We start from the raw sequence: 17,532 nt of genomic DNA, 5'->3' as shown, positions 1-17,532 counted from the left end.
TTCACCCCATTGCTTTAGTTTTTATTATTTCAATAGCAAAAACTCTCTGCAGGTAACTTTTTTTCTGGTTCTTTGTCTATACAGCAGGCTGCTTTGTATACATATGACAGTTAGATGACTAATAACAAAGACTTCTATTTTTAAAACAATTATGCTCTATTTGCACAGTTTTCCACAAAATTTACTCATAAAATTTAGAAGGCAGCAAAGCTTTAAAAATCTGTAGTTTCACTGTTCATTAAAACCATTTTTTGTGTGTGTGCAAGCAAGTTGCTTGTTTCCATTTCTCTGACAAAATATGAGCCAAAAAAATCAGTATTAGTTAATCACATCTAGGATTTATGTCTATGTGAATAAAATTTTCAAAAATAGCATTGATATAAAACAAAGCACATCTGTTTAGAATAACCTACTTTATAAAGGGTTTATCGTCAAGATATTATCTGGCTCTTTAGTAGGCTATTTATTTTGCATTTGTTAAAGGAAACAAAATTAGCATAGCTAACCATGTATTATGTGTCTCTCAGTTTGCCCTGTCTTCCAAAAGAAATTCACTTAAATAATGTGAAGTAACAATGTTGGAGTGCCTTGAGGTCTGAGAATGAAAGGAGCTATTTAAGTGGTGACAATTATTATTATTATTCTGCCCTGGATAAAGAGTAACAATTGGCTTTTAAAACCATTGTGGATAATTTCATTTTGCTCTCCCATACCTCAGAGCACAGGTGCTCAGCACATGTTATACACTCAAACTAGGATAACACATATACAGTGATGGCGAATAGAAATTAATTATCTTAGTAATTAAACAGCCCAAATAAACACTCATCATAATCATTAGCAAATGTTATCAAGGCACGCTACAGAATTCTCTTACCTGCAAGTCTTTTAAAATAGGCCGTGCTTGCTCAGTCGCACCAGTTGTGTCCAACTCTTTGACAACCTGTGGATTGTAACCAGACAGCTCCTCTGTCCATGGGATTTTCCAGGCAAGAATACTGGAGTGGGTTGCCATGCCCTTCTCCAGGGGATCCTCTGCATCCAGGGATCAAGCCTGCATCTCCTGAGTCTCCTGCATTGCAGGTGGATTCTTTACCACTTGAACCACTGGGGAAGCCCTTTTAAAATAGGCTACTTGGGTCTTTCAGGCATGGTTTATGAGTACCACTGAACAGAAGTTGACATTGATTAATTGTTCTGTCTACGATAAACCTCTCTGAAATGCATCACACCTGAAAGACCTTCTTTAATGCACTACTGGAAAGATGTACCAATTTGTTACAGTTTAGATTCACTGCAGCCACACTGGGATTTTGTTCCAGTATTTCTTGTCTTGCCCATTTTGCCTGAGACTTGTTGCAAGGCGTCTTCAGACTCTTGCATGAAAATCAACTAGAGTGCTTTCTAACTATACACATTCCTTAAGATCTGTTCTTCTTTGGGACCAAATAAATCCAGTTTGTGAAACTACTGACACTTGCTAAGATGAGGAAGGGCTGTTTGAGGAGAGAGTGGCATGGTATTCTCCAATAAGGGGATATTTCTGTCACCATCTACAACTTCCTGACAGATGGGTTGGGTGTACACCTTCCAGCTCTATACTACCCCTCACCACTCCTATCCTAACACTTAACAACACTATGTTGTAATTGCTTGTTCAATTGGGAAGCCCCTTCTTAACTCTCAAGTCTGAAAATATGGCCTTGTGTTTCTTGCTTACTCTTAAGGCATCAGAATCTAGTATAGTTCCTAGGACATTGCAAGTATTCAAAAAATACTTGTTAGAGAAATGAATGAATTAGTGAATAAATTACTTAGAAATCAGAGTCAAATAAGTACATTTTTAAAAAAGAAAAGGAATTTATCTTTTTAGCACAATGAAAAAGAGAAGAAGTAATGTTGCTAACAATGATTAAATTCTTGCTATGTATTAAAAATAGTTCTAAGTGTTTTAATGGTAGTGTTTAATTCATACAGCCTTGAAAGTGAAATACTACTAGTACATGCATGCTCACTTATGGCTAATTCTTTGCAACCCCACGGACTGTAGCCTGCCAGGCTTCTCAGTCCATGGGACTCTCCAGGCAAGAACACTGGAGTGGGTTGCCATTTCCTTCTCCAGTGGATCTTCCCAACCTAGGGATCAAACCCGTGTCTCCTGCATCTTCTGCATTGCAGGTAGATTCTTAACCACTGAGTCACCTGGGAAGCCCAAAATAATACTAGTAGTATTACTATATTTCAAAATAAAGGAAGGTCTAGCAACTTGTCCAAAGTCACAGATCTAGAAAGACAGATCCAGGACTGAAATCAAGGCAACTGGATTCCAGAACCCATGCTATAAATTATTACTCTGAGTAGTACAGGTAATGACAACGGGACAGTGTTAGGAGGAGGCAGGGGAGGGACTAAGAACAGGATTTGAAGGGAGCTCCTCTGAGTAACTTGCTCCCTCTTTTTCTCTGAAATTTAAGAGAAGAGAGAGAGGAAAGGAAAGGACAAGGATACGGTGAGAGGTGGGAAACACCTAGTTCTTCATCAGCAGGTTTGTGGCCCATTCATTTTATTCGTGTTTGATTCTGTTCGGACAAACAACAATGAGTGAAAAAGTCTCAAATCATCGTTTAATCCATAATTTTTTAAAATCATTTTTTGAGTATTAAACATATGAATTATTCTCTATTAGAAAAAGACATTTTCTTCTGAAAGTAACTTGAATTTTTTTTCTGTCAAAGTAACCAACATACTCTTTGCATATATGTATGTTTCTCTCTGTATGTATTTATATATATGTAAATGTTTTCTTAGTAAACCTTTAATCTCACCAATACCACCATCATCACGTTTATGTATATCCTAAAACTATCCAGTGATGTGGTAAAATAGCTAATTCATTTTTACTGATGACCATGAAAGCTTAGAAGGATTTAAGTTGATTAAGTCTCTAAACAAAAATTGCAAAACTCATATAAGGTAAAAAGAAATAACTTGATTTATTAGGCAATGGGTTTCAGGTAGAGGATGCAGCATAACAAAGGCATAGGAAATGTCATTACTTTGAAAAGAAATAAAAGAACAACAAGTTTAGAAAATTAACTATCAAATTACATTTTTTAAAGAGGGGCAGTTAAAATGTTGATGAACAAATATAAGATGATGACTCAGGGGCACTAAAAGTACGAAATGTGTGGGTTCTACTAGATAATACAATAAGTACTGGGAGTTTCGTTTATCACCCATTGTGATTAAACAGCATATTGCTGAAAATGCAGATGCGATACTACCATAGTAAAACCAGCCTTTTTAAAGATGTTTCTAATTAAATCATGAAAAATCAAAACGAAAATGTTGACAGAAGCCATTTTGAAGATTTTTATTAATGAAGCATTCACAGAGAAGAATTTATTAGATTTGAACTAGCAAATGCTAATGCCAGTGCACAAAATGACACATAAGCATTTTTCCCCCTAAAACATTCTTTCAGGGTAAAAAAAAAAATAACTTTTTGTAATCCAAAGATCTTTAGTTTTAGGTAATTTAATTTCTAGTAATGAGAGATTTTGATATTTGAGTTAATAATGCTTCAATTAATCCATATCTGTCTATGACAGATGTATTGATTTCTACCATTTCTCACACAGCATTCTACCATTAACCTGAGAATTATTTTTAATATTCTAATAGTTTTTCTCAGGCGGTTCAGAGGGTATTGACTTTACTTGGAAATGTGTATCAAAATATCAAGTGTAGATTTATTCCTAGTTTTTAAAGGAATCTCCATACTGTTCTCGATAAAGATTGTATCAGTTTACATCCCCATCAATAGTGTAGGAGTGTTCCCTTTTCTCCGTATCCTCTTCAGCATTTATTTGTAGATTTTTTTGATGATGGTCATTCTGACTGATGTGAGATGATACCCAATTGTAGTTTGATGTGATTTCTCTAATAGTTAGTGATGTTGAGCATCTTTTCATGTGTTTACTGGCCATCTGAATGTCTGCTTTGGAGAAATGTCTGTTGATGAACCTCTTTACAAGGAAGGAATGAAGATGCAGATGTAGAGAATGGACTTGAGGTGACAGTATGGGGGAAGAGAGTGGGACGAATGGAGAAAGCAGCATCAGGATATATACAGTATCATGTGTCAAATAGATGGCTGGTGAGAAGTGCTGTATGTTTAACAGAGAGGAGCCCAGTCTGGTATGTGATGGGCTCACATCACTCTGTGATGACCTAGAAGGGTGGGTTGGAGGGAAGGGAGGGAGGATCATGAGGGAAGGGATATATGTATATATACAGCTAATTCATTTCATTGTATAGCAGAAACTAACACGATATTGTAAAGCAACTATACCCCAATAACAAAAACAAACAAAAAGCCCCCCAAATCTGCACAATCTGCAGTTGTTACTCATCTACTTAAACCCTTTCATGGCTCTTCATCACCTTATGTCCAAATTTTTTAGTCTTATTTCATAAGGCTCTCCTTGACCTGGCACTCTCTTATCTACTTCCCTGATCTCATCTGTAACCACTCCCAGCTTAATGGTTTAAACATTAGGAACTCTAAGCCAATTATAGTTTTTCATGCACTTTATACTATTTTATATTCTCCATACTTGCTTATCCTTTTTCTGTGGCCCAAAGTGCTATTCTTTCTTTTTTTAAAACTCTGTTTAGCTCTTATTCATCTTTCAAAATCTATTCCAGACATTATTCCTTCTAGCAACAACTTTTATTAACCAGTAATTGTGAGAAGAAGAAAATCCAAAATGATTCACTTCCCAGGATAGACTGCAAAGGTAGTTTGGGGTGAGATTTTAAACATCCTCGGTCAGTGAGTTTTCACTCAGAAATACTTTATGCATCTAAATAAATACCTTTGTGATAATCTATTTGACCACTTCGGTGTCTCTGTATTTTGTTTAAATGTCCTTATATCTTGCATTCAGATGGAAACAAAACAAACTAACCAGGTCAAAAGTTAGTTTTCCTGTCTCTTTCTATACATATTACCAAATTATCTTCAAAGAGTTTTACAGTTATATAACACCACAAGCAGAGATTTACTACATTCCCTCCAAGCATTAAGTACTTTTATGTTAAAACTTTCTTTAACCTTTGTTAATTTAATAATGAAGCAAAGCTGGGCATTTTTGTGTCAGTCTGGATAATTTGCATACTTGTGGTACTGGTCATTTTCCAATATATTTACTAGTCGTTTAATAGTTCTTTATTCAGTCATCCTATTTTTATTTCCATGAGTTTTTCTTATTCTCTGCTTGACCCTCATTTATTTATTTATCTACTTTAATATTTGTTTCTTAGTTGGGGCATGCGGGCTTAGCTGCTCTGTAGCATGTGGGATCTTAGTTCCCTGACAGGGGATCAAACTCATGTCCCTTGCATTGCTAGGCAGATTCTTAACCACTGGACCACCAGGGAAGTTCCCTGACCCTATTTAAATAGCATCCCAATCATGCTTTATGGATACAGTGTTACATGAAATATTCAGGGGGTATTATCAGAGATTACTTTTCTTAATTTATTTTCTTTAGTCTGAATTTGGTCCTTTATTTGATGGTCATTTCTGTTCATACTTTGTGATCATTCTCTTTCACATCACTGGCTTCCCTCGATGCCAAGTGATCCTTTTTTACCTATTTGTATTTAAGAATGTGACAAAAAACATAATGATTATGTGCTTTGTGTATGGGAGAAAAGTTTATCCACTGATAATCACGCTTTGCTTTAGGGTGAGTAGGTTGGGAGCCAGCCATCAGCTGGGGGCCCTAAAGTAAGGAAAGAAAGTGTTGCTATTGGGGAGCTCATCACTATTATTTCCTGATGGCTCAGATGGTAAAGAATCTGCCTGCAATGCAGGAGACCTCGCTTTGATCCTTGAGTCAAGAAGATCCCCTGGAGAAGGGAATGGCAACCCATTCTAGTATTCTTGCCTGGAGAATTCCATGGACAGAGGAGCCTGGAGGGCTACAGTCCATGGGGTCTCAAAGAGTAGGACATGACTGGGCAATTAACACACACATACATACACATACACACAGCTTCATCACACTCTTGGATTCTCCCCCAGAGAAGTGGTTCATTTTTTTTTGGAAAAGGCAACTCTGTTTTTGTTTTGCTTTTAAAACTTGGGCAATAAATGCTTGACTTCTGGGGATGCTACACCTGTGTGCGTGTGTTCAGGTACATGCAGGAAGGAATGAGACCAAGTGGAGAGAGAGAGCAGTGACTCAATTTTGTGTTCGTGCTGCCGACCAGCCCTTTCTTTGCAGCTCCAAATCTCATTCCCTTTTTTTTCCTCATTCCCTTTTGTTTGAGTCTAACCGTGGGGTTTTGCATCAGTCAGGACCTGTTTTCTCTTCATTCTATCTCCAGTCAACATTCCTCTACCCATCTTTCATTTTGCAAAAATGGGCTGAAATCTCTCACCCACAATCTCTGTATTGTTGTGATATTTATCAGGGTTTTCACTTTCGGATATTGCTGTCAAAATAATTTGCTTTTATTCTGAACTTAAGATCTTTCTATTTTTAATTCATTTATATAAAAGCTTTATAAAATTAAGGAGTTAACACATTAAGGGGCTTCTCTGATAGCTCAGTCAGTAAAGACTCCACCCACAATGCAGGAGACCTGGGTTCTATCTCTAGATCTGGAAGATCACCTGGATAAGGAAATGGCAACACACTCCAGTATTCTTGCCCAGGAATCAATCCCATGGATAGAGGAGCCTAGAGGGATACATGGGGTCACAAGAGTCAGACATGACTTAGTGACTAAACCACCACCAACACATTAAAATTCTCATATGATACAAATATTTCCTTACCATCTTTTTACTTGGCTTTATTTTGATGTAAAGAAAGTTATGTTTGTATCTAGTCATCTCCCAGTCTCTCCTGTTTTATTCTATTGCATCTCTCTTTGGAAAATTATACTCATTTAAAATATTTATTTTATGTGTTCCCTGGTATTTTTCGTGCTTTGCTTTCAATAACATTTTACTCCTCTAAATGTAGTTTGGTATATGACAACTTTTCAAACTTTTTGTATCCTTTTTTGGTGGAAAATTCTTCAAGCAAAATCTTACATGGAAATTTAATTGATAAAATGAGAAAATGGAATGATTTAGGTCAATTGGTATTGCATAGTTGGGTGGAGTCAATTCACTCAGACCCATCTCTCTTGCTTTCATCTTGGTTCTATATTTGAGAGTGTCCTTGGTTTTTGAGAAGTAAATTAAAAAGCACTGGTATGTAGTATAAAGAGAAATTAAAAGCTGATCCTTCTTTAGTTGACAACTATCTAAAAACTGTCATTGGTAAAATTACTTTTCTCCACTGACTTATAAAACCTTTATGGTATATTACCTTATACATAGTGTACTCTGTTTGGAAGCTCTCTTTCTGTTCCATTAACCTATCTATTTTTACACCAGAACTTTATTGTTTTAACTAGTATAGAAATATTTTCATTTGTAATAAGGCTGATATACATTCGTTACACCTTTTTCCCCAGAATTAAAAAAATGCTCTTGCCAATGTATTATTTTAGAGGATCCTGAGAAAAGTTATATTGCCTTTCTTTGGGTGATATGATTTTCCACACACTGAAATTCTAAGTTATTGACTTTTGCTTTGATTCTCTAACATCTTGTTTAATTTAGTCAAGTTGTCCTGTCCTAGGCTGATAGCACTATGTTAAAATATCTTCAAATGAGTGTATTTCTGATCATCTCTTTTTGGTCTGGTGACAGTGTTTTTCTTTAGGTATCATATCACCCTGGCTCTGTCATTTGGCACTCAGTCTCAGTCCCCATGTGATGACTGGGTCAGGTAGGTCCAAGTTCATCTGTGGGGCCACGCCATAGGATACTCAGAAAATGTGAAAGCAGCAGAAGACCGGGAAGATCTTTTGATGAGGAAGGAATGATACTGCCAACAGCCTTGGTCGATGCTGAGGTTGTTAGAACAGAAAGGAGGCTAGGGATGAGATGGGCAGTCAGGGTGGGCAAGGGGTGTATACAAAAGAATACATAGCCTGGGATGAGAGCTAGTATGTGTCGTGAGAGAAAATAGGAAGTTAGGAAGTTTGGGCAGCTTCAGAAGAATGAGGTAGAACCAAGAAGGTATTAGCAAGAGACCGAGGAGGAGAAACACTACACTTGCTCTGCTGAGAAACCTGTTTTAAAAGGAAGGTCTGACTGTACTTTCATTTGAATTTGTCTCATTTTCTTTCTTTTAAAAAAAAAAAAATTTATTTTTTGGAATGGATGGAGACTTTTTTTTTTAATTGAAGTGTAATTTCTTTGCAATGTTGTGTTAGTTTCTGTTGTACAACAAAGTGAATTGCCATATGTATACATCTATCTCCTCCCTCTTGAGCCTCCCTCCCACCACCCCTTGACCTCCCCCACCCCCCACCACTCACCCCTCTAGGGAGTCACAGAGCACCAGGCTCAGCTCCCTGTGCTAATCAGCAGCTTCCCACTGGCTATCTGTTTTATGCACAGCAGTGTATATATGTCAACCCTACTCTCCCAATTTGTCCCATAAGGAAAAATGGGAAAAAAGAAATATTCTCACAGTTAAGTTTACCTTGTAAATTCAACTTTGTTTGAAATTAACACTGTCACTTTCAAGTTGCTTGAATTTGTTTTATCTCAGTTACTTTTACTTTATGCTTGGCCTATCTATATTATTTTGTTTAAGCCATGCCCTTTGGAACCAAACGATTACTGGACGAAAAAATATTCAACTTGGGAATCTTCCCTTTTTAGTTAAATGAAACCATATACCTATGGTTTTGGTGGAGACCACTAGCTGTTCACTGAAGGTAGGTGCCCCTCTCCTATAAAGTAGACTTGTTGCCTGAAAGTCTGCTCAGCCCAAGGCATAAATGTCATAAGTGTGAGCAGAGAGGGTTTGTCTTCTCTACCCTCACTCTTTTCCCATATTGTAGCTGGAGGTCAATACTGAGAGTGACATTTGAAACTGAAGATGGCAGCTAATTCCCTGGAAGACTAGATGCAGCAACCCTTACATCCTTTATTGCTAATGAAAGAAAGTCAGTTAGTCCAATTTTTTTTGACCCAATGGACTATACAGTCCATGGAATTCTCCAGGTCAGAATACTGGAGTGGGTAGCCTTTCCCTTCTCCAGGGGATCTTCCCAACCCAGGGATCAAACCCAGGTCTCCCACAATGCAGGCAGATTCTTCACCAGCTGAGCCACCAGAGAAGCCCTTTATTGCTAATATGCACACTGGATTGCTTTGTGAGCAAAAACTAGATGTCTAGTATGTAAAAACACTGAAATTTTAGAAATTATTCCAGTGGCAAATGTAATCCAAACTTACACGATTGTTTACTTTTTCCTATTTTTATGGTTTTTACTGTTTATTATTCAGTTAAAAGCTCCTTTGTGGTATGTGCAGCGTCACTCCATATTCTGTTGTATATGTCAATGATTTGTGAAGTAAACACCTTGTTTTAAAATATACTAATTGCCTTAAGGCTAAACCCATATTTTTCTTATTAGCAAAATTAAAATAATGACTGATGACTTTTTGTTTTAGGGAGACAAGGAATTTTGTGGTTTTGCAATCTACTCTAAAGCTTTTTCCTTTTACTAGTCCTGGCTAATTTAATCTGAATCCACACTTACCATCATTAAAAATGTTTCATTTATCTGATTTTTAAATTCTATTTTTAACCGTGGTGACATTCTAAACCCTTTCCTGAATTACTTCTCTTTTCTCCACTTGTTGCTATAATTTTCATTGATTTTGGTTCTTATTTCTCATCCCTATATGACACAATTTACTGTTGACTTATTTTTTTAAGTGAGAAGAACATCTCTTGGGGCTTTCCAGGTGGTGCTAGTGGTAAAGAACCTGTCTGCAAATGCAGGAGAGGTAAGAGATGCACATTCCATCCCTGGGTCAGGAAAGAGCCCTTGGAGGAGGGCATGCAACCCACTCCAGTATTCTTGCCTGGAAAATCCCATGGACAGAGGAGTACAGTGCATGGGGTCACAAAGAGTCGGACATGACTGAAGTGACTTAGCACAAATGCATGAACATCTCTTAGTAGCCTTTCAGAAATTATACCTTGCTGATAAATTTTCTATGGCTTTTGGTATCTGAGAATGTCTTCTGGTTACCATTGCATATGAAAAACAATTTAATTGATTTTAAAGTTATTGGAACATTGACTTTTCTCTAAAAGTTCTATAGGAACTTCTGAATTTTCTCCTCATATTTTTTGCAGATGCCAGTCTAACTTTCATTATTTCTGACACAGATGTGTCTGTGTGCATGTGTACATTGATCGCTTACCAAGTTCTTTTGTCAGTTAAGAAGTTTAAGGTTTTACCAGCCTATGTCTAGGTATTAATCTCTGTTCCTAATTTTTTCCTGCTACATATTTAGCTTTGTTGATCTCCAGTCTCTTGTCAGATCTTTTTTGCTGTTGTTGTTGTATTTTTTCTTACTGTTTTTGATTCATTTACTCAGTTCTTCATAACTCTTTAGATTCTAATTCACATTTTCTCTCTTTATATAGTCACTTAGGTATCTGGGAACATTTCTCAAATTTAGCCTCTGTGTCATTGATTTGGTTCTTTGTAGTCTTAAACCTTGAGGAGGGCATGGCAACCCACTGCAATATTCTTGTGTGGAGAATCCCCATGGACAGAGGAGCCTGCAGGGCTGCAGTCCATGGGATCACAAGGAGTCAGACATGACTGAGCGACTAAGCACAGCACAGCACAGCCTTAAACCTTATTTTTTTCCTGTTTTTAGTAAAGCTAACTCCATTTTATTGAATGTGATTTTCATCTTATTCTGGGCTTCCCAAATGGTGCAGTAGTAAAGAACTGCCTGCTAATGCAGGAGATGCTATAGACATGGGTTCGATCCCTAGAGTAGGAAATGGCAGATAATCTCAGGAACGTAGCTTGGGGTGCCCTGGACAACCAGGGAAGTGTTACAATTTAGGCTCCCCACTTGGCCTTTGCTGGAGGGGATAATGATTTTTCCCTGTGACATTTGCTGTTGTAAAGCAGTCATTGTCTAAACATTTCTGTCCTGGCTGGGCTATCTCTTTCTATTCCTTTGGGAAGACAGATCAGGCTTTAGGTGCGGGTGTAGCTCTGCACTCATTGGCATTTTCAGGCATTTCTGCACCCAGTCTGGAATATACGAGGCATAAAGAAAACCCAGAGAACTCATCACATGTTGCTCCTCTGATCCCCAGCTCCCTACCTAGACTGTTTATCTCTGCCTTTCAGAGTCTTATTATATTTGTTTTATATAAATGTCCAGAATTTTTAACTATACTTAGTGGGAGAAATAGGGAAAAGGGCATTCAGTCCATATTTCAGGAAGCAGGAGTCTTTTGATGAAAATTTAAAGATAAATAAGGAGTTATGGGAGGCAATGAATTTTATGCACTTTTCCCCATTCTCTAGCCAAATAATCATAATTTATATTTTCAAAGAAGAGCCTTGAGATCCTGAATTAGCCAGACATACAAGGAAAGGCAGGTCACCTCCTTGAATGTGGTCAACCCATGCAATCTTAGAACAGTTGATTTTAATTCTACAGTTAATTTCAGAATCATTTTTACCACTTTCTCTACATTACAGCATTTGACTCATTTGTCTTTCAAAGGACTAGTAAACCTTAATTTGCTTTCACAGCTTTGAATGGATTTTTATTCTTACCATTGCCTTTTAACTCATGTAATTTGAAAACAAAATGCAAACTGTAAAACTCAATCAGTTTGGTCGTATTCTTTAATATCAATTTTTATATAATTAGCCCCCAAACTGTGTTCAATTACTAACAATTAATCTTATGCACTTTGAGGGACAACACTAATTTCACACTTAGTAGCATTTTAAAAGAAGGTGGTGCAAATACTGTGGGGAAAAAAGTCCCTCCCTAAGGAGTTATGCTTTATTATCACCAACAGGAGAATAAAAGTTCTTTTTCATTGTAATCCACTGTACGGTCCCATGTTTCTTTAACTCTAGTAGAATTGTATAACAAACACACAAGCAGAATTACACACTCTTTAATTACAGTTTTCAGTGAGACTACCAGCTTCTTCAAAAAAGATTCTAAATTTTCCATGCTCTTTTGACAACCTTTTTGAGTTGGTATTCTTATTAATGCTATATGGTTAATTGCTTCTGTGACTGTGAGATGTCAAACAACGGAACCATAACAGGACAAAGAATGAGAACATCAGCTGATGGTAGAACATCATGGAAAATTCCTTATTATAGAGAAAATGTTCATAGAAATCAAGAAATTCTAAATCACAATGTATTTCATTAGTGCCTAATACAAGTTATATTGATTTAGAGTTCTTTTATATATTACTGGCTTTTTAAAAATTATGCTGATTTAAATTTGACAGAGGATATCTTATTAGTGACTTCTATGTTCATAAGTATTTATCCCTAATCCTTGGTATGTAAAGATGATATCAAGTCTGAATCATACTAAAATAATTTTTAGAATACCATTTTCATTTCTTCTAATAATTCACAGTCAACTACTATGAATAAGCCAGGTTTTGAATTATCTCCTAGTGTCAGAAAAACAAAGAATCCATGTTGCACTGTATGCACAGTGTTTAGCAAAAGGTGCACAGCTATCATTTACTTTGGTCTTTCATGATTCTGACCTTTTAGGTGCTTTTTGTTAATAATTGGGTGATGAGGAGTTGTAGCCAATTTTAATGTTTGTAATTCATACTCAGATATGCAAATTGATGAGACATTATAAATTTTTTAAATTATAGGGACAATTTATAGTGCAAAGTGGCATAGCTCAAGGGGCTGAGCAATGGCCTGGGAACTCAGAGCTGTGCATTTTAATTTCAATTAACTCTCAGTGTGACCATAGACATAATACCTTAATCTTGCTGTATCTTGGATTAATCATCTATAATACGTATGTAACAATTTCCTTCTTGTAGTTGAGGTGAGGAACAACTATAAAAGTGAATGGTTTAAAATAAAAGATATATATATATATATATATATTTACAAATAAAAGACCAATATGATGCTAGAGATTTTATGAGTTTAAAGAGATGGGAATACCAGACTGCCAGACCACCTTACCCGCGTTCTGAAAAATCTGTATGCAGGTCAAGAAGCAACAGTTAGAACTGAACATGGAACAACAGACTGGTTACAAATAGGGAAAGGAGTACGTCAAGGCTATATATTGTCACCCTGTTTATTTATCCTATATGCAGAATACATCATATGAAATGCTGGGCTGGATGAAGCACAAGCTGGAATCAAGATTGCCAGGAGAAATATCAATAACCTCAGACAAGCAGATGACACCACACTTATGGCAGAAAGCAAAGAAGAAATAAAGAGCCTCTTGATGAAAGAGAAAGAGGAGAATGAAAAAGTTGGCTTCAAACTCAACATTCAGAAAACTAAGATCATGGCATCCGGTCCCATCACTTCGTGGCAAATAGTTGAGGAAACAGTGGAAACAGTAAGAGACTTTATCTTTTTGGTCTCCAAAATCACTGCAGATGGTGACTGCAGACATGAAATTAAAAGATGCTTACACCTTGGAAGGAAAGCTATGACCAACCTAGACAGCTTATTAAAAAGCAGAGATATTACTTTGCCAACAAAGGTCTGTCTAGTCAAAGCTATGGTTTTTCCAGTAGTCATGTATGGGTGTGAGAACTGGACTATAAAGAAAGCTGAGTGCCAAAGAACTGATGCTTTTGAACTGTGGTGTTAGAGACAACTCTTGAGAGTCCCTTGGACTGCAAGGAGATCCAACCAGTCCAACCTAAAGGAAATCAGTCCTGAATTTTCATTGGAAGGACTGATGCTGAAACTGAAACTCCAATCCTTTGGCCACCTGATGCGAAGAACTGACTGCTCATTGGAAAAGACCCTGATGCTGGGAAAGATTGAAGGCAGGAGGAGAAGGGGACGACAGAGGACAAGATGGTTGGATGGCAACGCTGACTCGATGGACATGAGTTTGAGTGAGCTCTGGGAGTTGGTGATGGACAGGGAGGCCTGGTGTGCTGTAGTCCATGGGGTCACAAAGAGTTGGACATGACTGAGCTACAGGACTGAACTGAACTGAAGTATTGTGTTGTGTCGTGCACACCTAGCTAAAACAAATGGCCCATTGTCATGAGAAGAATCCCATATCCCAATCTAGAGACTTTATTAAAGTGCATGTAACATAGAAATAAAAATTTCATAATAGCTTTCAGACACTCACATGAACATTCATTACTAACTCAGCTTTATTCTTTGTTTCTTATTTCCCAGAATGCTATCTAAATTTTCCAAATGTATAATAATGTATTTTAAAATGCTTTATTAGATATACTCTTTAAAGGAAGCCTTTTCCCCTCTCTTCCTTGCAATGCCTAGGTTTTCATTAGCTACTTAAACTTTATACCAGGAAAACAAAAATTATACAAAAGAATTCAACTTAAAAGTAGGACATTACAAAAATCACACTCAAATTCATGGCAATTTGTAGCAAAGAGTAAACCTCTATTTTTAAACTCACCTAGTTGTCCTACCAGTTAAATAATATACTGTATCTTGAGAGCCACATAATATGTATGCACAACTGGTGAGTTGATGTTGGAACCTGAGTCTCTTTAATTTCCATACATTGAAATATCCTTCCTTTTAGCTTAATAAATAGCCCTGCAACATTGGATTTCAGCAGGGAGGCCATTCTCCAGTTGTGGAGCCATAGAATTTGGAGTCCTTGTGTCTTCCAAAGCCTCTGTTGCATTGTGAAGCCGATATTTAGAAAGCTCTAGCAAACTAACACCTGTTAAACATAAATCACATACAGAAATCTACAACTGGACAAGCTCAGGAAGATATAATAGATCATATCCATGGAGAACCTCACAATGAATTAAGAAAACCTTAAACTTAATACTATAACCTGACAGGTAGTCAGCAGACTGACTTATGAAGAACTGTAATGTGGGAATTAGACTGAATGCCAGATGGCTTCTAGAAGTCAAATTTAAAAAAAAATAAATAAATAAACTGCAGTCAATGATAAGCACAGGTAGGGAGCCTGAGGAAGAAAATGCAGTGACTATGTTTTAAAATAACATACAAAGATGAACTATTATTTTCCACTATATTCTCTTTGTTTCTCCCAGCCAGCTCAATGGAAAGAAGTAATGTTTGACTAGTTACAAGCCTAATACCAGATGCCAGTTTGAACAGGTGCAGAAACAAAGAATAGAACACTTCCATTTGGAACATCATCAGTTTTCCTCTTTATGGAGTCCCTGATATGCTTTGTGGGAACTCACCTACTAAGTTTCTTATTGTTATTCCCCTGCTTGGGAGAAATTCTATTTGATGAATATATAGCATGTTCCCTTAGTCAATGGAAAGGATTAAATAGAGGGATGGCTGTTAATTTATCTGGGAGCTGGTGTAATTCCAAAAGGTCACCATGGTGAGGGGATACAGCACTGGAATTTTGAGAGCACCCTAGGTGGAAATTTGCCTTTTCCCTGTTACCATCACCACTTAATTATAAAGTGCTATGACATACTTCTACCAGTGAAAGATGACGGCAATCGGCACCACCTATTATCAATGTTAAATGTGTGGTCAGTCAGTAGTTGGGACTCAAACAAACAGGCAGCTGGTTCTATACAGCTGGTTGGTAAATTGGATGCAGGCAGACAGAGGAACACAATATCCTTCCTCTGTAGGTGGTCTCTGTTTCATTAGGTTTCCAATTGATGTTGCTGCACGGTAATCCAAAAATGTGTGATAGGAACATCGCTCTCATTTTTCATTAACACTCTTTCGCAAATGCATTGGAGGCAGGTAACAAAACGGAGATCTTTGCCAGGCTTACTTTTATCCTTTTGGAAACTATTGCATATCCAACATCTCTGCTGGGCGCTTAGTTTCTACTCTTTTAGAGTCACGGTTTGATATAATGAACTTCCTTAAAAAGTGGTGGAAATAGTAGAAGAGTTGCTAATCTTTGAAAGACAAATTTGGGAATTGGGGATTAGCAGATGCAAACTATTATGAGAGAATGGATAAACAACAAGGTCCTACTCTATAGCACAGAGAACTATACTCGATATCCTATGATAAACCATAATGGAAAAGAAAATGAAAAAGAATCAATATGTCTCACTGAGTCGCTTTGCTGAACAGCAGAAATTAACACAACACTGTAAATCAATTATACTTCAATAAAATTAAGAAAATAAAAACAACTCATTTAGGAACATCAGCTTATATATAATAATGAATAGCAAATGCTTACTGAAGTTAGATGGACAAAGAAAAAAAAATAGATGATGCCTACTGTCTCAGGAAGTCTACCAGAAATGTGTAAACCATGAAATGTTTTTGAGCAATGTTAGCGATCATCTCAACAGAATTCCTTATTTTTATTTCATAAATGAGGAAATGGAAGGTTACTTTACACTGGTTCTGGCTCTCCCATCACAGTGCAGTTACTGATAACAACTAAGACTAAAAAGCAGGGCCTTTAACTTGTGCCCTATTCCACATGCCATGTTCAATGCCTGCTATGTGGGTGCAGAAAACTACTAAGAACTATATAATTCATATCTCCTGCTTCCATGAGCCTACATCATAGAGTCTATTCTTAGAGTTATATCAAGACATTATCTAAAATAGTCTCCAGTTTGTAGCTTTTGAAAAAATCATTCAGGATTATGTGTGAGTAGAAGTACTAACTTCCAGGTATAAAACTGTAAGGTGTCACACATATCCTATAGATTTCCTAAGAGAAGAGTCAACATCTCTGTTTTTCCTCCTATCACCCAACTTCAGTTCCCATGGTGTTGGCTTGAAAGCCTGCCCTTAAAGGCAAATCCAGTGATGCCAATGGTGTCTCTCTGTCTTGATCATATCCAGAAGCCTCATTCCCAAGATGAGAGTGGGCATCTTTCAGATGACCCACCTCTTTTGTCTAACTCCAGAAAAATGGGGGCTTCCGGGCGTTCCTGGCAACCAGGCTTGTCTACATGCTGGGACTCTGGTTGCAGTGTTTTCTGGATTAATGAAGGAGACCTAATGCACAGGGTTTATTCACCTGGCACAATCTCAGAGGAACTCTGGCTCCATGGGTTCCACATTTTTCTCTTCTGCTGTCATTGAGCCACATCTTTATTTCTTCTGCTCCTAGGAATTTCTTACTTCAGTAAATGCAGAATCGCCATCCTTTATTCATTGATGTCGACATACACCGTGGAACTGAACCATAGCTTTTTTTCTCCCCCTCAGGAATATTCATCCAGCTAGTTTAAGACTAATGTTATCATCCCAGAATATGACTATCAAGAAAAAAAATGACTAATTTCAAACTATTGAAAATCTTCAGAATATTTTATATGTATAAATACAGAATGCTTTATATGTGTATGTAATAGAGTTAGCTCAAATTTTCCAGTATGTAGTATA

Source organism: Dama dama, chromosome 11 (genome assembly GCF_033118175.1).
Source record: "Dama dama isolate Ldn47 chromosome 11, ASM3311817v1, whole genome shotgun sequence".
NCBI classification, from domain to species: Eukaryota; Metazoa; Chordata; class Mammalia; order Artiodactyla; family Cervidae; genus Dama; species Dama dama.
Note: the sequence above shows the minus strand (reverse complement) of the source record.